At 45.7% G+C, this 21,554-nt stretch overlaps 1 protein-coding gene across 4 annotated transcripts in view; it reads left to right on the top strand.

Annotated features, from left to right (window-relative positions):
- Positions 1-6,719: 6,719 nt before the first annotated feature.
- The window catches only part of LOC310661550 (transmembrane protease serine 11A-like), a 74,514-nt gene continuing 59,679 nt past the window's right edge, over positions 6,720-21,554 (top strand). For 3 of the 4 annotated variants that reach the window (XM_083407879.1, XM_083407880.1, XM_083407877.1), the window contains exon 1: positions 6,721-7,074. The gene's annotated coding sequence lies outside the window, so the exon portion shown is untranslated. Of the gene's footprint in view, positions 7,075-21,554 lie in introns of all 4 variants that reach the window. The other variant, XM_083407878.1, reaches the window with a different exon arrangement.

Below are 21,554 nucleotides of genomic sequence, written 5' to 3'. Positions count from 1 at the left end.
GAAGACTCCCTGGACAAGACCCTGATGTTGGGAAAGATGGAGGGCACAAGGAGAAGGGGACGACAGAGGACGGGATGGTTGGACAGTGTTCTCGAAGCTACCAGCATGAGTTTGACCAAACTGCGGGAGGCAGTGGAAGACAGGGGTGCCTGGTGTGCTCTGGTCCAGGGGGCCATGAATAGTCGGACACGACTAAACGAATAAACAACAACAACTCTTGGTTCTCTAGATAGTGGGCATTGCAATAAATAGTGGTACAGGTCCTCTGCACAAGGTTGCCCACACAAAGTCTCTCCTTGTACTGTCCTTTGCCGTACCGACCATCCACCACCGCCAAAGGCATCAATTGTAATTGTAATTCTATAAAAGCGATTCTTAGTACGGCAAGCCTACGGCACCCGGTATTCCTAGGAGGTCTCCCATCCAAGTTCTAAGCAGGTCTGACCCTGCTTAACTTCCGAGATCAGACAAGATCTGGCGCGTTCAGGGTAGTATGGACGTAGGTGCCTTTGGTGGTCCTAATTCATACTGAGGCCCATGTGTTTACCATTTGAATTGGGTGGGGAAAGCGCCCTCTGAAGTGAATGGAATTTTCTTCTCAGTAAACATGCAAAGGCTCAGCCCATCTTACAACTTGACTGTTTTCATTTGAATGAGGGAAAGCTGGCTGTGGGAGCTGTTGATTGGCTAGTACCTATGACGTTAGTGCTAGCAGGGACAGAACATTAGTTGAACGGTGTCTGAAGTCGTAAAAAAGCCAGGCTGGCTGGTTGGCTGGCTGGCTGAAGTATATACAGAAGGTAAAGTCTGATGGGCAAACAAACATTAATGGTTGCTCACACAAATGCAGACCCTCCAAATGTCCCTATTTTCCAAGGACAGTCCTGGATTTACAGAAGCCATCCTGATTTCTGATTTGATTCCAGAATGTCCTGCATTTCCTTGTTGTTGTTGTTGTTTAGTCGTTTAGTCGTGTCCGACTCTTCGTGACCCCATTGACCAGAGCACGCCAGGCACTCCTGTCTTCCACTGCCTCCCGCAGTTTGGTCAAACTCATGCTGGTAGCTTTGAGAACACTATCCAACCATCTCGTCCTCTGTCGTCCCCTTCTCCTTGTGCCCTCCATCTTTCCCAACATCAGGGTCTTTTCCAGGGAGTCATCTCTTCTTATGAGGTGGCCAAAGTATTGGAGCCTCAGCTTCACGGTCTGTCCTTCCAGTGAGCACTCAGGGCTGATTTCCTTCAGAATGGATGGGTTTGATCTTCTTGCAGTCCATGGGACTCTCAAGAGTCTCCTCCAGCACCATAATTCAAAAGCATCAATTCTTCGGCTATCAGCCTTCTTTGTGGTCCAGCTTTCACTTCCATACATGTCCCTATTTTTACCAGAGAAATGTTGGAGGGTTTGGAGTTATGCGACTCCCGAGCCAAGGAGATAAGTAACTATACAACCTTTGCAAGACATCTGAAGGCAGCCTTCTATAGGGAAGTTGTTGAATGTTGAATGTTTTTATATATGTTGAAAGCTGTCCAGAATGGCTGGGGCAACCCAGGCAGATGGGTGGGGTATAAATAATAAAATGAGGATGGTGGTGATGGAATAGGACGTCCCTATTTTCATCAGAGAAATGTTGGAGGGTGTGAAAATGTGTAAGGCAATTTGTGCCGAAATTGTATTTGTGTTGTTGGCAGAGAAAGTGCTGTGATTTATGGCCCAAACTAGAAATTATGGGGAAGTGTGACTTCTGCTGACCTGTATCTTTCCAGCAACATCTAGTAAAAGGAAATGTGTGATGTAACATAATTGGAAGGCTGGATGAATCTCTCAGTTTCGGTGTGCCTTAGTTTCTCATTTTTGCAATCTTAAGTTCAGTCAGCATTTCCCCAATGAAAAAAAAGCACAAGCACTTTCACAAACAGTTCTCCTAATATAGTCCCTTAGTGACAATAACGTGCAAAAATGTGCTAATATCATACAGATTTTTGTGTTCAATTTTCTGCAATGTATACATTTTTGTACACATTTTTTCTAAGAAGGAGGCAGCTATGTGTTTCCTATACAGTGGTACCTCGCAAGACGAATGCCTCGGAAGACGAAAAACTCGCAAGACGAAAGAGTTTTCTGTTTTCTGAGTTGCTTCGCAAGACGGATTTCCCTATGGGCTTGCTTCGCAAGATGAAAACATCTTGCGTGCGCCTTTTTTTAAAAACCGCCAATGCATTCCTATGGGAAACCGTCAATACACATTGGTGCTTCGCAAGACGTAAAAAAATCACAAGACGAAAAAACTCGCAGAACGAATTAATTTTTTAATTAATCTTGCGAGGCACCACTGTGCTGTCTAATTTGGACTGTCTTATGTCTGCCTTCACCCAAGGATGGACTTTGCTGCCAAAGACAGGTATAATTTCTCATTTGCCGGATTTTCATCCAATCTCATTTTTGAAATGTGTTGCAAAATGTGACACTTTTCTAACTGTTACAAATGGAGGATACTGCAGATTCCTAGATGCTTGCAGTGTAGAAAAGACTAATTGCTTTATTAAGATTGCTACTGCCCCATTCTCCTATAAATGCAATCCCACAGATTTAGATACATGTCATGGAGCATGACCGGATTATAATGGTGCAATTATAGCAATTGCATCAGGGACAATGTCTTCTTCTTCTTTTTTTTATAATTAATTTTTATTCAATTTCCAATATACATTCCATCCATATTTAACATTCGCCTTTTACATGTACATCTTTTGGACTTCCCTCAGCCTATCTGACAATTCTCCATATTGTCACTTCTACTCACATTTCTTAAATTTATATTGCACTTTACCAATCTTAATCTTATCGTATCATTCAAGCAACATTTCAATCAATCTTTTTCACAAAGCTTCTTGAAAGCCAACAAGCGTTAGTTGCTCCTCACATACATTTTTGATATATTCTGTAAATTTATTCCAGTCCTCGGTAAATCTCTGATCGTGTTGGTTCCGGATTTTCCCGGTCAATTTGTCCATCTCTGCATATTCCATCAGCTTCATTCTCCATTCTTCCCTAGTCGGCATTTCTTCCTGTTTCCATTTCTGGGCCATCAAAATTCTTGCTGCTGTCACTGCATACCTAAATAATTTCACATCATTCTTTTTGATTTCATTCCCTAATATTCCTAATAGAAATGCTTCTGGTTTCTTAGTAAAGGTATATTTCAACATTTTTTTCATCTCGTTATAAATCATTTCCCAGGGACAATGTCTTCAAGGGGCGGAGATTCTGAACTTTTTCTCTTTTCTTTTCAAAGGACTTTTCTAGCCCTCCTGGAAAGGAAGTTCTAAAGCAAAATGTGCCGGTAACAAAGCAACTTCTATAAGTTGAGACAGCCTGACTGCTCCTGCCTTTCAATATTTTTAGCCATTGAGTGAAGTCACAGCTGTGATCAGTGAATGATATGTTTGGACACCAGGCTATAGAAATCGCTGAAGTCCCCCCCCCCCCACACTTTAGTGCATTTTTCTTTCCTATTTCTTATTTTCTAGTCTTTGGATTGCTGTAGTGTGATCACCCTCCCTCCCTCTTTAGTACAGTGGTGCCCCACAAGACGAATGCCTCGCAAGACGGAAAACCCGCAAGACGAAAGGGTTTTCCGTTTTCAGAGGCGCTTCGCAAGACGAATTTCCCTATGGGCTTGCTTCGCAAGACAAAAATGACGAAAATTTTTGAGTTTTTTTCCGCTCCCCAACCCCTTTTTCTAAAGCGCTAAGCTGCTAATAGCCTTTTAGCAGCTAAACCGCTAATCCCTTAAGCCTTAAAAAGCCGTTAATAGCCCTTAAACTGCCAATAGCGCTAATCCGCTAATGGGCTTGCTTCGCAAGACGAAAAAACCGCAAAACGAAAAGACTCACGGAACGGATTCTTTTCGTCTTGCGAGGCACCACTGTAATTAGGTTTAATCTTTCTTATGATGGCTTCATCAGAGATCAGGTCCTAGATGTTATTTTCTGCAAATACAACTACACAATGAGTAGATGTTGTTGTTGTTGTTTATTAAATTTGTTTACCACCCTTCATCTGAAGATCACAGGGTGGCTCACAATGTAAAAAGAGAACACAAAAGACATAATAAAACAAAAACAAACCAGTAAACCGCCCCCCAAACACATTAAAAAGACCACAGGATGTTAATCCGCCAAAGGCCTGGTTATTGAGAAATGTTTCCACCTGGCCCCTAAAGTTATGTAATGAAGTCGCCAGGTGAGCATCTCATGGGAGAACATTCCACAAACGGGGAGCCACCACAGAAAAGGCCCTCCAGACCTCTCATGAATGGGGCACACAAAGAAGAGCCTCATGTGATGACCACGGGTTTCAGGTCTGTTCATATGGGGACAGGTGGTCCTTGAGGTCATGCAGTCCTGAGCCATTTAAAGCTTTTAAGGTCAAAACCAGCGCTCTGAATTGGGCCCAGAAACTAATTGGCAGCTAGTGAAGTCAGGCCAGGATCCGTGTAATATGCTCAAACCGTCTTGCCCCGGTGAGCAACCTGGCCTCTGGATTCTTCACCAGGTGAAGTTTCCAAACCGTATTCAGACACACGTATAACGTGTTGCAGTTGCGTGTTGAGACCTTTAACCCCCCCCCCCCCGAAATAAATTCAGACAAGACTCAAATTTTAGTTTGGTTTTTGGCAGAATTTAGGCCACAACTTTATTGATTACAGCAAGTGACTGGCTGCATAGGCTCTGGTTCGACTAGCTCCCTGCCATGCAGATAGCGCTGACCCAGGGTACCAGCATAGGTCAGCCTAGGCTGAACACCTGGATAAGCGGAAAGCTGGGAACAGGCTATCTCCACCACCCAAATGTCCCTCTGGACTCAGGCACAGGCACAACCCCCTCTCAGGGTTTGACCAAACTAGCGAGTCCCTGGATTCCTTTAACGGAATACCCTTCGCATAGGGATGGTGAGAGTGTTCTCCCATCCCTATCACCTGAACCAGAGCCTATCCGCAACCTTACAAGTTGTGACGATTTGCTACACAACAGGCGAAACCCAAATGGCAACAGCCAATCAGCCAAGTGGGGAAAATTCCTGCCGTGCCCCTGTCCCAATGGCAGACGACACACGACGGCATAGCAAGGTCAAGCGCAAAGCCCTACAAGTAGGGAGAGATGGGCGGGTGTTCCGATGCATGCACCGAAAGAGGAAGCTCTGGGACATGTCCATGGGTATAAATAGGTCCCTTGATCCATTCAGGCTGCGTCCCATTGGCCTGACTGAACCCTGCATCAAGGGACCTACCAATCGGGTGTTGTGGCTATCCAAACGTACCCACCCACAACACAGGGTCAGGTTGCCAGTTCCCACTCACAGTGTCTCAGTCTCACCTGGATTGAGCTTCAGTTTGTTGGCTCTCATCCAGTCTATTACCGAGGCAAGCACACTGGCATCCAATTAAAGAGCACCGCCACCCAATCACAAAGGCAAAACGTGAAAACTTGCAAAGGGGATTAGGCATGCATACTTCTGCAAAAGGCACTGAAGTCTAGTTGTACAGTGGTATATATGTCTTTCTAGAAAGTACCGTATTTTTCCATGTATAAGACTAGGTTTTCCCTCCCCCCTAATAAATAATGTCAAAAATTAGGGGGCGTCTTATACACGGACACTGTATCTCCCCATTTTCTTAAATCTGAGTCCTCCAAAATAGGGGGTGTCTTATACATGGGGCTGTCTTATAGACGGAAAAATATGGTAAGTTTCTTTGTGTACACTGAGGTTTCCTCCCAGGCAAGTGGGCACAGGTTTGCAGAATCAAAAGATAATGTTAACAACGTTTATTAGAAATATTTATTTATTTTTCAAAGGGTGGCCAGCAGAAGGAAGTGTCCCACCCAGCTGCAAAATGTTCTACTCCTCCTTGGATTTTTTATTTACCATAGGATTTATCCAGTGCTATTTTTATAGAAAAAGAGGAGCCGGAACTCACAATGAACGCCTCCTTTGTTCTCTTATAATGGCTCACCTAAGAGGTGCTGGAACTGAGTTCTGGCTGGGGAAAACAAAACCCTGGTTTTATCTTTGGGGCAGAGCTTTGGGAAGTGGGAGCAGGTTTTATTCTTTTACTGGGCAATTAGGAAAAATAGTGGCCTTATGCTTTTCCTTACTATTTTACTTGCGAAAGCAAAGTAGGGGGAAAAAGGGGGGGGGGTTGTTTTTAAAATGAAAGCACGTCACTCTGATTTCCAGTATGGCAAAACGTTTTTTGTTTGTGTTTCGCTGCAAGTTCTGAAACCTGATGGGCTCGGCATATTTTTGTAGTTCCTGAAAGTTCAGTATATCGTTCTAAACCTCATAGCATTTAAGTTACCACAAGACATATTTTATGGTACCTTGTTTAATGCATTCCTGGGGGTGAGGGTGGGCCCCCATTTTGGGAATTGCAGCAGGACCCAAACCAGCTGAACCTGGTTTTGACATGGAGGTAAAGTCGAATTCCATGGGAATCAATGGTCCATATTCCCAGCGGTTATAAATCTGTCTGGTTCCTTTGATTTACAGGTGACCACACTGATTTACCTAAATAGACATCCATCATTTTCTAATGCCAGCTTCCTGGGAACTCTTTGTAAATTCTTTGTTTCATTCTGTTCTGCCAAATGTCTTTTTTATTTGATCTCGCTTGGCCAGCAGAAGGGAGTTCCCCCCCCCCCCTCCCCGATCTCTGTAAAGCTTTCCAGGGCTCCCCGAATTTTTGTTTACCAACCTCTCTGTGGTTGTGTTGCAAGGCGCAATGAGTTATTGCTTGTCAAAGTCATACAGATTCTTGAAAGAAAGGCATTATTATTAAGCATAAGGCACTGTTATGGTTATGAGTCCTGCCTTGAAATCTTACGACGAGGTGAATCGCTTGTCACCGTGACTTGTCCAACTTGTTTTATCTATCGTGTTGGTGGCTTCGTTTTTTTAATCCTAATCCAGCCCATAAAGCATCAAATGTTCACAGTGATCATGCCACACAACCTGCTGTGAATGTCGCCCAGTGGAGGCGAGGGCTCCTCAGCTACAACCAGTACCTGCAGGTAAGAACTCTTTTACTTTTTAAAAACTGTGGATGGTTTTCGACAAGGAGGCAGAGGCCGACATTGCAACAGTTTGGATTCCCTGCCAGAGTTGGGGAGGCTGTTTCCACATCACCCCCCCTCAAACTGGCTGTGCCTCTCTGGTTGTATAATTTGTATGAAAAGTAGACTTTGCTAGTAGGTGCTTTCTTTCTTTCTTGTTACTGGAAGAAAGTATTGAGGCAGCGAAAACAGCTGAGGAAAAGGCAAGAAGAGACCTTGCCCCTGGCTGGCACTCATTCAGTGGACTGACCACCCTCTGACTGCTGTATACATTTACAAGGGATATGGAAGTGTGACAGACATGTGAGAATGCAGTGCCTCATATCTCTCTCTCTCTCTCTCTGCTGCGGAGGCTGCTGTCTGTATGGGATTTCAGGGGAGAGGAGCAGTTAAGAAAAGGAGAAAAGGAGGCTGCAGTTTGGGGCACAGACACGGGGGTTCAAGCCCAAATTCACTGGGATTTCTTGTGTGAACACGTCAATGCTCTCACTGTACTGCTTTATCTTTCTGTAAAAATTTTCCCCTCGGTTTAGTACTTTGCTATCTTTCCCCTGATAAATGAACACTTGCTTGTGACAACTGAGTTCTGCAAAGTCTCTGTGTCCAGGCTGTCTATACATGTTGAGCATCAGGTGTTTGGGAGCGGGGAAAGCACAGGATTTATTTGTTAGTTTTATATACTTGGCATTTTTTCTTTCTTTCACAATATTGGCATACGATCCTTCAGCAAAGCGGCTATCAAAAGAACAAGGAGTCTTTGCTTGTGAGCTTCGAAAGGCATCTGGGCTGCTGGATAGCCTTAAAACTGCTTTCTCGATTGCTTGCTGCTGACATGACGTTCTATTGAAACTATTATTGCAGTGATTCTCTCTGTGTGTTTTGAATTATTATATTGCAACGTTTCCTCATGAGGTCGTGAAAGTGTGTGGAAAAGAGGGCATTAAACATTTTAAGTAGTCTGAAGGACTGTCGCTGGAGTGGAAATGTTGAAGTAGATGGACGCCCGGATCGAGTCAGGCAGCCCTTGCGTTCTTAGGGTTTAGGATGTAGGATCCAGAGATTTTTCCTCGAGGAAGGACTGTCTGTTGCATGGATAAAACTGGTTCCCAGAATTCCAAGAACAATAGTTTGCCCCTAGGAAAAATGCTGTTCTACTTGTTCATCCAGAGGCATTTCTTATGGCACTTACGTTATGGTTGTGCATCTGTTGAATTGTAATTTATTAAATTAATGCATTTCATAAACCTCATGTGACTCTCATGCTCAGACTGTCTGGTAGCTTACATTGCCTTATGTTGATTGGCTAGTCTTCTATTGTTTGGTGTCCATTGGTGAACAATGAACAGTGTCCATTGTTAAAGCCCGGACACTGAGGTCCAGCGCCAAGGGCCTTCTGGCGGTTCCCTCGTTGCGAGAAGCCAAGTTACGGGGAACCAGGCAGAGGGCCTTCTCGGTAGTGGCACCCACCCTGTGGAACGCCCTCCCACCAGATGTCAAAGAGAAAAATAACAACCAAACTTTTAGAAGACATCTGAAGGCAGCCCTGTTTAGGGAAGCTTTTAATGTTTAATAGGTTATTGTATTTTAGTGTTTTGTTGGAAGCCGCCCAGAGTGGCTGGGGAAGCCTAGCCAGATGGGTGGGCTATAAATAAATTATTATTATTATTATTATTATTATTATTATTATTATTATTATTATCGTTCCCTTTTCTAGTTATGTAGTGCATCCATAAATCCAGGTGTGCTGGAAAGCCAAAATGGGAGTGGGGAAGCTTAGGTAAGAGACACCCCCCAAAAAAACTTTGCATGAACGTTTGGGAAGATAGAAATATCCACCTGTCCTGCTACCCTGCCCGGCCCCAAGGCCACCTGATGACTGGCCACGGGCTGCTTATATGGTATGGCATTGGTGCATTGGCAACAGAAAGCAGTGCAAGGCCACAGCTGGCCAGGATTGGGAGTTAAACAGAAGGGAAGCAAACACCTCCCCACGGTTGAATTAAGTCGTGAGGGAGGGCTGCAGTTTTGAAAGCCACTGCTTTGCAGGAATTGCATTTCCCCACTTGGTTTGTGAATGTTGGAAGATTCAAGGCGGGTAAAAGAAAGCGCTTCTTCACACAATGCATAATTAAACAATGGAGGCAGCGATGGCCCCCATGTTGGGTGGCCCTAAAAGAGGATTAGATAGATTCCCCCAGGAAGAGAGTGCTGTCGATAGCTACTAGCCAGGATGGCTATTTTCTGTATCCACAGTTGGAGTCAACTATGCTTCTAAATGCCAGTTGCTGGAAACCACAAGAGGGGAGAGGGGTCTTTCGTTCGAATCCTGCTTGCTGGTTTTGCCCAAGCAACTGTTCAGCCACCATGAGAGAAGAACACTGGATCTAGCAGGCTGTCCTTATCTTATTGCCTTTAGGGCTGTCAAGTAAAAATGGCGCACATCCTTAACACACGTCAATTGAATCATTCGGCTTTATCAGAGAGCTTACTTTATGAGAGAGTTTCAGCAATCCAGTGCAATCCTCACAGTGCTGTGCTATTAGCTCCCTTCCTTCCTTCTTCCTCGGTAAAAAAAATTCTTACAGCCCTTTCCATTCATCTTCCTTCTGTCTCGTGGCTTTCTTCCTCAGTATCTTTGAAGTCTAGTCCCGAGGGGAAGGCTTAACAAACTCTACAAACCTCAAAACCTAAACAAGAAAATGAGCCGAAGCCATAGGGTACAAAAGTTGCTCTTCCATCTTAACCACAAGCTTAAGTCCTCAGGATCCAATCTAGCATGCACACCGTTTGGCTTAGACCTATAATTGCAATTTTATTTTTTTAATTGTATGGAGAAGCGGAAAGCTCTAATTGCTTTGCCATGTTGCCTGTTCATCACCATCTTTTGTTTTATTGTTGCCTGCAGCTCTGTTGCCCAGCAGGACGGAGATAGGTCAGGCAGCAGAGCACATAAAGTATGAGAGGATATGATGGAAAGTCAGTCTAGCTGCTCCAAAGTTACTACTCTTTTAGCCTGTCAATTTCAACCACTGTAAGCAATAAAAGGTAAAGGGATCCCTGACCATTGGGTCCAGTCGTGACTGACTCTGGGGTTGTGGCGCTCATCTAGCTTTATTGGCCGAGGGAGCCGGCGTACAGCTTCCAGGTCATGTGGCCAGCATGACTAAGCCGCTTCTGGCAAACGGGAGCTTTGGGATTGTTGAAATATATGCAACAAGAAATGAATCAATTTGAGTTACATGGCTCAGATTGGGTCTACTAGACCCAACACTTTTAAGCAATATGGACAAAACTTGTTTCTGGGGCCGCTCTGGGATTGGGGCCCTGAAGCCTAAGCGTCGTTGGTTTCCTAGTAGATCTGCCCCCTGCTTCCCAATCCCACCAGAGAAGTGAGGAGAAGCTGCTGCCACGTCTTCCATGGTAGCAGGGACCCACCACTGAAATCTGAAAGTTGCCACTGTGAGAACCCTGTAAGCAGGACTTTGGCAGGGACACGACAACCGCTGGTGAGCCAGTGTGGTGTAGTGGTTAGGAGCAGTAGACTCGTAATCTGGTGAACTGGGTTCGATTCCCCGCTCCTCCACATGCAGCTGCTGGGTGACCTTGGGCCAGGCACACTTCTCTGAAGTCTCTCAGCCCCACTCACCTCACAGAGTGTTTGTTGTGGGCGAAGAAGGGAAAGGAGAATGATAGCCGCTTTGAGACTCCTGAAAGGCGGGATATCAAATCCAAACTCTTCTTCTTCTTCTTCTTACTGCTCTCACCTTAGGTGACAAAATCGGACAGTCGGACCTTGGTAAACATTATTCTAATACGAATGCAAATGCAATCCACCATTAGTACAGTGGTACCTTGGGTTACATACGCTTCAGGTTACAGACTCTGCTAACCCAGAAATAGTACCTCGGGTTAAGAACTTTGCTTCAGGATGAGAACAGAAATTGCATGCCGGCGGCGCAGCGGCAGCAGGAGGCCTCATTAGCTAAAGTGGTGCTTCAGGTTAAGAACAGTTTCAGGTTAAGAATAAACCTTCGGAATGAATTAAGTACTTAACCCGAGGTACCACTGTATATCCATATTGCAGTGAGCAGCATTCTGCTTCAGATAGTGTGGGCTATGCCAGCCCTACATAGCAGACTAGTAAAGGTAAAGGTAAAGGAAGCTCACCCCGTCATGGGGATTCGAACCGCCGACCTTCCGATCGGCAAGCCCAAGAGGCTCAGTGGTTTTAGACCACAGCACCACCTGCGTCCTTACATAGCAGTCTAGTGTTGCTGTACTGATGTTGTAGGAGTGAGGACTATGGGGTAGCTCAGGGTTCCAACATGGGGCCTTTGGCAAGCACAGTTAGCCCTGAGGCAAGGCCATTGTGGGGCACAACTGTGAGGGTGGGGTGAAAAGGTGAGGCCCTGCTCTCCTCCCTCACACAGAGACTGCGACATGTTTCAGGGTGGCTAAGTGGAGCTTTTGCCGTACATATGTACAGGAAGGAAAAAGGGCAGGTCACACGTGCTCCTGCTAATTCTGTCAGACTTGAGTGTGAAGTCAAATCTTATCTGCTACATCTTCCTGGAGCCAGTCACCTTGAGCAGCCTCAGGTGAACCCCAGAAACTCTGGATGTGATGTTTCTTGAGGCAGAGCCAGCTCTCGTTCCACCTCTCTCTGCTGGGTCAGCCCTGAGATAGGTACTCCTCATCGTGCTTACATGAATCAGAACCTCAGCCCCGCGTTACGCAATGGCAATGAACATGCAGCCACCTCGGCACCCGGTTTGCCTGCCATGCCCTGCCTTTTTGCTGTGCTGATGGTTACAGTAAAAACAATGGGAATTTAATGGTTTAGTCATAGCTAGCATACTGGTTTTCCCAGTCGTGATGTATGGAAGTGAGAGCTGGACCATAAAGAAGGCTGATCGCCGAAGATTTGATGCTTTTGAATTATGGTGCTGGAGGAGACTCTTGAGAGTCCCATGGACTGCAAGAAGATCAAACGTATCCATTCTGAAGGAAATCAGCCCTGAGGGCTCACTGGAAGGACAGATCCTGAAGCTGAGGCTCCAAGACTTTGGCCACCTCATGAGAAGAGAAGACTCCCTGGAAAAGACCCTGATGTTGGGAAGGATGGAGGGCACAAGGAAAAGGGGATGACAGAGGACGAGATGGTTGGGCAGTGTTCTCGAAGCTACCAGCATGAGTTTTACCAAACTGTGGGAGGCAGTGGAAGATAGGAGTCCCTGGCGTGCTCTGGTCCAGGGGGTCATGAAGAGTCAGACACGACTAAACGACTAAACAACAACAAAGCATCTTCAGGTCTCAATTGGCCATTTTATGGAAGTAGTATTAATATTTGCTCACCTAATGCCCCTGGGTAGGTTGAAACCATTTTTTTAAAAAAAGGTACATCGTCAGCATTGGAGGAAAACTATACAGTGGTATTTCAGTTTACGAACTTAATCCGTTCTGGAAGTTCATTCTTAAACCGAAACCTTTCTTAAACTGAGGTGTGCTTTCCCTAATGAGGCCTCTCGCCGCCGGTGCCCTTCCACTGTTCGGATTCTGTTCGTAGACCGAGGTAAAGTTCACAAACCAGGACACTTCTTCCAGTTTTCGGAGTTCGTCAACCGAATCGTTCATAAACAGGTCTGTTCTTAAACCAAGGTACCACTGTATAGCCAAGGTGCCAGATATGGTTACATGATACCATTTGAAAACTCTCCCCTTCATTAGGCTAGCAATGTCTTCTCTATCCTGCACAAGCTCCAGGTGAATGAAGAAGGAAGTGGTGGCCCAAAATGTCATTTCAAAGGGGCATGCTGCTGAGCAAGGCAAAATCAACCAGCAACGAGCTTTCCTTTTCAGAATGAGGCCGGTTTCTCAAGAAGCACTTTTAAGGGACACAAAATATGCCATAGATCTAGAGCAGACTTCCTCAACCTCGGCCCTCCAGATGTTTTTTGGCCTACAACTCCCATGATCCCTAGCTAGCAGGACCAGTGGTCAGGGATGATGGGAATTGTAGTCTCAAATCATCTGGAGGGCCGAGGTTAAAGAAGCCCGATCTAGAGTGTGTGTGGACTATCTAGGTAGTACTTAGTCTCCATTGAGTCTAGAATAAAGGCAGCTCATAGCATAAATTAAAATAAATGCAACTAAAAAACACACAGTGAAGATAAATATTTTAAAAAGCAAGTTAAATAAATAACCCTACTAAAATCTGCACTAAAATACCATTTAAAAGCAGCAATCCCTCTCTCTTTGTGCGTGTAATGCCTATCCTGAGAAGACCCTGCCACAACAGCCCAAGACCTGTTGGAACAAAACAAAACAAAAGATCTGCCTGCCAGCAAAATGAAGGTAGAGAGGAGGTCAATCCAGCCTTCCATGGAAGGGAGTTCCACAGCCTGGGAACAGCCACTGAGAAGGGAAGGGAGATAGTAGTAATGGGGGACTTCAATTACCCAGATATTTGTTGGATGTCAAACTCAGCCAAGAGCATAAGGTCAAACAGATTCCTCACTGGCCTTGCAGACAACTTCATTGTCCAGAAAGTGGGAGAAGCAACAAGAGGAACAGCCATTTTAGATCTGGTCCTAACCAATGTCGATGACCTGGTTAATGGGGTAGAAGTGGAAGGATCATTAGGCGCAAGTGATCATGCTCTTCTGAAGTTTACTATACAACGGAAAGGAGCAGCCAAGCATACTAGGACTCAATTTCTTGACTTTAAGAAAGCCGACTTCATAAAACTTAGGGAAGTGCTGGGTGAGATCCCATGGACAGTAATACTAAAAGGAAAGGGAGTTCATGATGGCTGGGAGTTTGTTAAGAGGGAGATAGTAAAAGCACAACTTCAGGCAATACCAATGAGACGGAAACATGGAAGGTGCCTAAAGAAGCCAGGGTGGCTATCTAAAGAACTTTTAACTGAGTTAAGATTAAAAAAGGATGTGTACAAAAAATGGAAAAGGGGGGAAACCACCAAAGAGGAATTCAAACAAATAGCCAGCACGTGTAGACACAAAGTCAGAAAAGCTAAAGCACAGAATGAACTCAGGCTTGCTAGAGAGGTTAAAAGCAACAAAAAAGGCTTCTATGGGTATGTTCGTAGCAAAAGGAAGAACAAAGAAACAGTGGGGTCACTCAGAGGAGAAGATGGTGAAATGCAAACAGGGGACACAGAAAGGGCTGAACTCCTCAATGCCTTCTTTGCCTCAGTCTTCTCCGATAAAGAAAACAATGCCCGACCTGAAGAATTTGGAGGAAATGATTCAGCAGAGGAAACACAGCCCAGAATAACTAAGGAGATAGTACAAGAATACTTGGCTAGTTTAGATGTATTCAAGTCTCCAGGGCCAGATGAACTGCATCCAAGAGTATTAAAAGAACTGGCAGATGTGATCTCAGAACCACTGGCAGTGATCTTTGAGAATTCCTGGAGAACAGGCGAAGTCCCGGCAGACTGGAGGAGGGCAAATGTTGTCCCTATTTTCAAAAAGGGGAAAAGAGAGGACCCAAATAATTACCGCCCAGTCAGTCTAACATCAATACCAGGGAAGATTCTGGAGCAGATCATTAAGCAAACAATCTGTGAGCACCTAGAAAGGAATGCTGTGATCACCAATAGTCAGCATGGATTTCTGAAAAATAAGTCATGTCAGACTAACCTGATCTCATTTTTTGACAGAATTACAAGCCTGGTAGATGAAGGGAACGCAGTGGATGTAGTCTACCTTGATTTCAGCAAGGCATTTGACAAGGTGCCCCATGATATTCTTGTAAAGAAGCTGGTAAAATGCGGTCTTGACTATGCTACCACTCAGTGGATTTGTAACTGGCTGACTGACCGGACCCAAAGGGTGCTCATCAATGGTTCCTCTTCATCCTGGAGAAGAGTGACTAGTGGGGTGCCACAGGGTTCTGTCTTGGGCCCAGTCTTATTCAACATCTTTATCAACGACTTGGATGATGGACTCAAGGGCATCCTGATCAAATTTGCAGATGACACCAAACTGGGAGGGGTGGCTAACACCCCAGAGGACAGGATCACACTTCAAAACGACCTTGACAGATTAGAGAACTGGGCCAAAACAAACAAGATGAATTTTAACAGGGAGAAATGTAAAGTATTGCACTTGGGCAAAAAAAATGAGAGGCACAAATACAAGATGGGTGACACCTGGCTTGAGAGCAGTACATGTGAAAAGGATCTAGGAGTCTTGGTTGACCACAAACTTAACATGAGCCAACAGTGTGACGCGGCAGCTAAAAAAGCCAATGCAATTCTGGGCTGCATCAATAGGAGTATAGCATCTAGATCAAGGGAAGTTATAGTGCCACTGTATTCTGCTCTGGTCAGACCTCACCTGGAGTACTGTGTCCAGTTCTGGGCACCACAGTTCAAGAAGGACACTGACAAACTAGAACGTGTACAGAGGAGGGCAACCAAAATGGTCAAAGGCCTGGAAACAATGCCTTATGAGGATCGGCTAAGGGAGCTGGGCATGTTTAGCCTGGAGAAGAGGAGGTTAAGGGGTGATATGATAGCCATGTTCAAATATATAAAAGGATGTCACATAGAGGAGGGAGAAAGGTTGTTTTCTGCTGCTCCAGAGAAGCGGACACGGAGCAATGGATACAAACTACAAGAAAGAAGATTCCACCTAAACATTAGGAAGAACTTCCTGACAGTAAGAGCTGTTCGACAGTGGAATTTGCTGCCAAGGAGTGTGGTGGAGTCTCCTTCTTTGGAGGTCTTTAAGCAGAGGCTTGACAACCATATGTCAGGAGTGCTCTGATGGTGTTTCCTGCTTGGCAGGGGGTTGGACTCGATGACCCTTGTGGTCTCTTCCAACTCTATGATTCTATGATTCTATGATTCTATGATAAGGCCATCTCTCATGTCCTCACATGCCTCTGAAGGTGGCAGGAGCAAGAGAAAGGCCTCCCGGAAGATCTCAAAGCCCAGGCAAGTTCATATGGAGATGCGTACCTCCATACAACCTGTAATTCCACCTGTTCTACCTGTAATTTGTCTTTGAACAAGCTACCCCACCTTGCCTGGCAACTATGGAAATATTTCCTCGAGACCAGAAATGAAGGCCCAAACCATATTGCCTGACCCTGTAGTGTCCACATAAGGCATGAGCCCAGACGTAAAATATTGTATCCAAGGCTTTTGCTCATATGGACTGCTGTGTAATTATCCTCTTAAAAAGGGGGCTTTATCTCTGTCTTGAGACAAACATGACCAATGGTTAATTGTACCTCTTGGTCCTTCCATCTTCATGGTCAATGTATCTTAAAAGTCATAGAATCATAGAATCATAGAGTTGGAAGAGACCACAAGGGCCATCGAGTCCAACCCCCTGCCAAGCAGGAAACACCATCAGAGCACTCCTGACATATGGTTGTCAAGCCTCTGCTTAAAGACCTTCAAAGAAGGAGACTCCACCACACTCCTTGGCAGCAAATTCCACTGTCGAACAGCTCTTACTGTCAGGAAGTTCTTCCTAATGTTTAGGTGGAATCTTCTTTCTTGTAGTTTGGATCCATTGCTCCGTGTCCGCTTCTCTGGAGCAGCAGAAAACAACCTTTCTCCCTCCTCTATGTGACATCCTTTTATATATTTGAACATGGCTAATATAATAAGGTGTTGGCTTTGGTGAAGAGCAGTTGCTCTCTAGGAATCCAAGTGTCAAAGACAGCAGCCAGTTGAAAGCCCCCAAGTGTGTGTGTGGGGAGGCTCTTTGCTGCACCAGCCTGAGAGCTGACATGGTGAAGAGACATATGCTCCTGTTGCCCCTTTCATGCTGCTTGGCGTGAGCAGCAGAGCTATGATGTGGCCGTGACTCTGCCACTCTACTGAGTACAGTCATACCTCGGGTTGAATGTGTTTCAGGTTGAGCGCTTTCGGGTTGCACTCTGTGGCAACCCGGAAGTAACAGAGCACGTTACTTCCGGGTTTCGCCGCTTGCGCATGCGCAGACGCTCAAAATTATGTCACGCGCATGCGTGGAAGTGTCAAAACGTGACCCGCGCACATGCAGGTGCACTGTCGTGTTCAGGATGTGAACGGGGCTCCAGAACGGATTCCGTTCACATCCCGAGGTACCACTGTACTACCATTGCCGTCCACATAATTTGGACTGCAACCCAATAAACTTCAACAGAGAGCAAATTTGTTCAGGAAATAAGAATGTAAAGGTCAAGGTAAAGTACTTAATTCGTTGCGGGGGTCCGTTCTTAACCTGAAACTGTTCTTAACCTGAAGCACCACTTTATCTAATGGGGCCTCCTGCTGCCGCTGTGCCGCTGGAGCACGATTTCTGTTCTCGTCCTGAAGCAAAGTTCTTCACCCGAGGTACTATTTCTGGGTTAGCGGAGTCTGTAACCTGAAGCGCATGTAACCTGAAGCGTATGTAACCCGAGGTACCACTATACTTATTCATCTGCTTGCAATGGTGTGCTTTCGAACTACTTGGTTGGCAGGAGATGGGACAGAGCAACGGGAGCTCACGGATTCGAACCACCAACCTTCTGATTGGCAAGACCAAGAAGCTCAGTGGTTTAGACCACAGCACCCGATAAACTTCAACGGAGGGCAAATTTATTCAGGAAATTAGAATGTATGGCACATTAAAAAGCATTTTACCTTTTCGTCTGCCTGAGCAGTAATAATTCATCAAGAGGTGTCGTGCTCCTGTTTATTTCAAGGTGACCCATGTGGGAGACCTTCTCAATGGATTGTTCCATATTCTCAGAATCTACCTTGGATTCATCAGGAGCTCAGCACATCTCTGTTAAAGGGTCAGTGAAGTAGCACCTGATCTGCTCTTGTCTGTCTGTATAGCGAAGTCTGGCCTCCCTGTAATCCCTTCCGGAGTTGGCAGGGCCGTTTTACCCATAGGTGCTGGGGTGCAGGGCACCCGGGCGCCGGGCTCTCAGGGGTGCCAGGCCGAGAGTCCAGGGCCTGAGAGTTGAGTCCAGGGAAGAGCCCACCCATCGGTCTGATCAGTGGGCTCTTCTGCTGCGGGTGGCTCTGTGCCGCAAGTTCGGGGGTGACCAAGCCAGCAAGACACTGATATGGCCGGCCAGCTCTGCCTTCCTGCATGCCTGGGACTGGGGGGGGGGGGGCGCCAGGTGGATATTTGCACCCCGGTGCCACATATGCTTAAGACAGCCCTGAGAGTTGGCTAAATCTATTTATTTTATTATTAAGCCACTATTTTCCCCACGGAGCTGCAGGTGGTGTCCATGGTTGGGTTAGGCTGCGAGATGGTGTCTGACCCAAGGTCACCGAGTGAACTTTTTTAAAAAATTTTTTATTAAATTTTCCAACATACATTTATAGTATCCAATCTAAATTTATCACATATTTTCTCTTTTAGACTTCCTTCAACCTCTCTGACAATCATCCATTATTCAAATTTTTAAATACGCATTTCCTAATTTTATATTGCATTTTATAAACCTTCACACACTTTGTTTTCATCAATACAATAGTCCTCTATCATTTACAGAACTTCTTGAAATCCCACTAGCGTTATTTGCTCATCACATACACATTTCAGATAGTCTGAAAATTTCCCCCAGTCTTCAATGAACTTTTGATCTCGTATATATCTGATCTTTCCTGTTAGTTTGTCCAGTTCACCCAGTGAACTTAGTGGCCAAGTAGGGATTTGAAGACTGGTCTCCCAGTTCCTGGTCCAACAATCTAACCATGACACCACATCCTTTCTCTCTCATACTATATGTTCAAGACCCCCTTTGGATCCTGATACACGCTGAAGGAAAGTGTGGTAGGCTAGGTTTAGACTTTGAGAGAGACGAATTACCGTATTTTTTGCTCTATAAGACTCACTTTTTCCCTCCTAAAAAGTAAGGGGAAATGTGTGCGCGTCTTATGGAGCGAATGCAGGCTGCGCAGGAGAGAGAGAGAGAGCCAGTGTGGTGTAGTGGTTAAGAGCGGTGGACTCGTAATCTGGGGAACCGGGTTCGCGTCTCTGCTCCTCCACATGCAGCTGCTGGGTGACCTTGGGCCAGTCACACTTCTTTGAAGTCTCTCAGCCCCACTCACCTCACAGAGTGTTTGTTGTGGGGGAGGAAGGGAAAGGAGAATGTTAGCCGCTTTGAGACTCCTTAAAGGGAGTGAAAGGCGGAATATCAAATCCAAACTCTTCTTCTTCTTCTTCTTCTTCTTCTTCTTCTTCTTCTTCTTCTTCTTCACAGAAGCCAGAACAGCAAGAGAGATTGCTGCTTTCACTGCGCAGCAATCCCTCTTGTTGTTCTGGCTTCTGAGATTCAGAATATTTTTTTTTCTTGTTTTCCTCCTCCAAAATCTAGGTGCGTCTTGTGGTCTGATGCGTCTTATAGAGCGAAAAATACGGTATATTTTAAGAACTGCACCCTAAATCTCTCGGGACTCAGGAATAGAGTGTGGTGCAGTGGCAGAGGGGGGCTAATTGCGGCGCAATGGCGCAATCTTCCCAGTGGGGGGTCCGATCACAGCAAGGCGGCGTGATCCTCCTGGCAGGGGGTCGTTTGCGGCAAAGCAATGCAACCTGCCCTGGGGGGATTTTGTCACCCCCCCCCGGGATGACACCCGGGGTGAACCGCCCCCACCGCATCCCCCTTTCTGTACCCCTGGTTTGGTGAGGTCACCACTTTGCTGCCTCTTCCCTTACTTAAAAGGTAAAGGTAAAGGTACCCCTGCCCATACGGGCCAGTCCTGACAGACTCTAGGGTTGTGCGCCCATCTCACTCAAGAGGCCGGGGGCCAGCGCTGTCCAGAGACACTTCCGGGTCACGTGGCCAGCGTGACATCGCTGCTCTGGCGAGCCAGAGCCGCACACGGAAACGCCGTTTACCTTCCCGCCAGAGCGGTCCCTATTTATCTACTTGCACCCGGGAGTGCTTTCGAACTGCTAGGTTGGCAGGCTCTGGGACCAAACAACGGGAGCTCACCCCGCCGCGGGGATTCGAACCGCCGACCTTTCGATCGGCAAGCCCTAGGTGCTGAGGCTTTTACCCACAGCGCCACCCGCGTCCCTCTTCCCTTACTTACCCCATGCTATTATTACACCGCTTTGAGGAAGAAAAACAGAATCCTGTTGCAGAGAGGATTAATCCTGGTCTCGCTCTCTCTCTCTTGGCAGTAGTTCAACAGTTGTGAAAGAATGACACCAGTGCTGTCAAGACAGGATGCTAAGAACCTCACTTCCTGCAGTGTTCTGGAGGGAAAAAACCGAAACACGTTTGCCAAAGAGGAAAGAAAAGGGGGAAACCTTTGAATTTTATTTATTTTACAAAACCAAGATGGCACGGTTTCAGCATGCAAATGTTCCCTTCCTCATAGATTGCTGAACCTCTCATGAAGGGGTAGCGAAGTGCCTTAACATTATAACAAAGACAAATCACATGCATTTTATTTTTTAAAAAAGAAGCCTCTCCCAGTTTTTATTTTGATTGGTTTTCTCGCAGATCATTTTTCCTACTCTTGGTGCCAAACTACGCAAGGTACACAGTGGCATTTAAACTCTAGATATATTTTTAAAAGCAACAGCAACAATCTGCTTGCAGATGGAGGTTGCCCTTTTGCTTGCTTGCTACATCCAGACCTGCAGCCCAGTATTCTGCACATGAGAAGTATTACATGTACGTTCTATAATGTTCCATTCACTCAATGGGCATGACCTGGGGCTCACTCACACTTAACCTTTGGTCCTGTGCTTGCTAAGCTTCCTGGTTCGTATCTGTGCGCCATTTTTTGCCCTGCTGCTTTCCCCAGGAAAACCCAGTTGTTACGGCTGTTTGGGTTTTTCAAGGTAAACGTAGATGAGCCTTTAGTCGGTGGGAATCTCGCTGCTTTTCCTTTCTCCCACCTCTCATGGTTGCACTTATTATTGCTTCCCTGGTGGATCCTGTTGCTCTGTTTTCCTGCCCTTTCTCTGCAGTAGAGTAATAATCAATCAATCAATCAATCAATCAATCAATCAAGGCATCAACACCAGGTTCCCTTCGTTCTCAGCACATAGTACTTTAATTGGGTGGTTGTTTTTTTCCTGCCCTTTCTAGTCTTGAGTTCACTTCTCCACATTTCTTCATCAGCTCACATTTTAAAAAGATCCTCATGAAAATTCATCACTATTTTAGTGCAAATTTCTTTACACGTTTTTGCAAAGCAATCTCCCCTAACATCGTGCATTCTTGCATGCTTAGGCATATGCCTAAGTATGCATTCCTTGGCTAGAAGATTGCATGACAAGTTTGGGAGATGTGCGAACTTCAAAAGGTGGATATGGTTCAGTTCACTTTCAAAAGTGTGAATTGACTTAAAAGGTACCCCTGCCCGTACGGGCCAGTCTTGACAGACTCTAGGGTTGTGCGCCCATCTCACTCAAGAGGCCGGGGGCCAGCGCTGTCCACAGACACTTCTG

The sequence above is a fragment of the Podarcis tiliguerta genome (genome assembly GCF_965153285.1).
Source record: "Podarcis tiliguerta genome assembly, chromosome: 13".
Lineage (NCBI taxonomy): Eukaryota > Metazoa > Chordata > Lepidosauria > Squamata > Lacertidae > Podarcis > Podarcis tiliguerta.
Note: the sequence above shows the minus strand (reverse complement) of the source record. Positions and strands in the feature narration are given on the sequence as shown.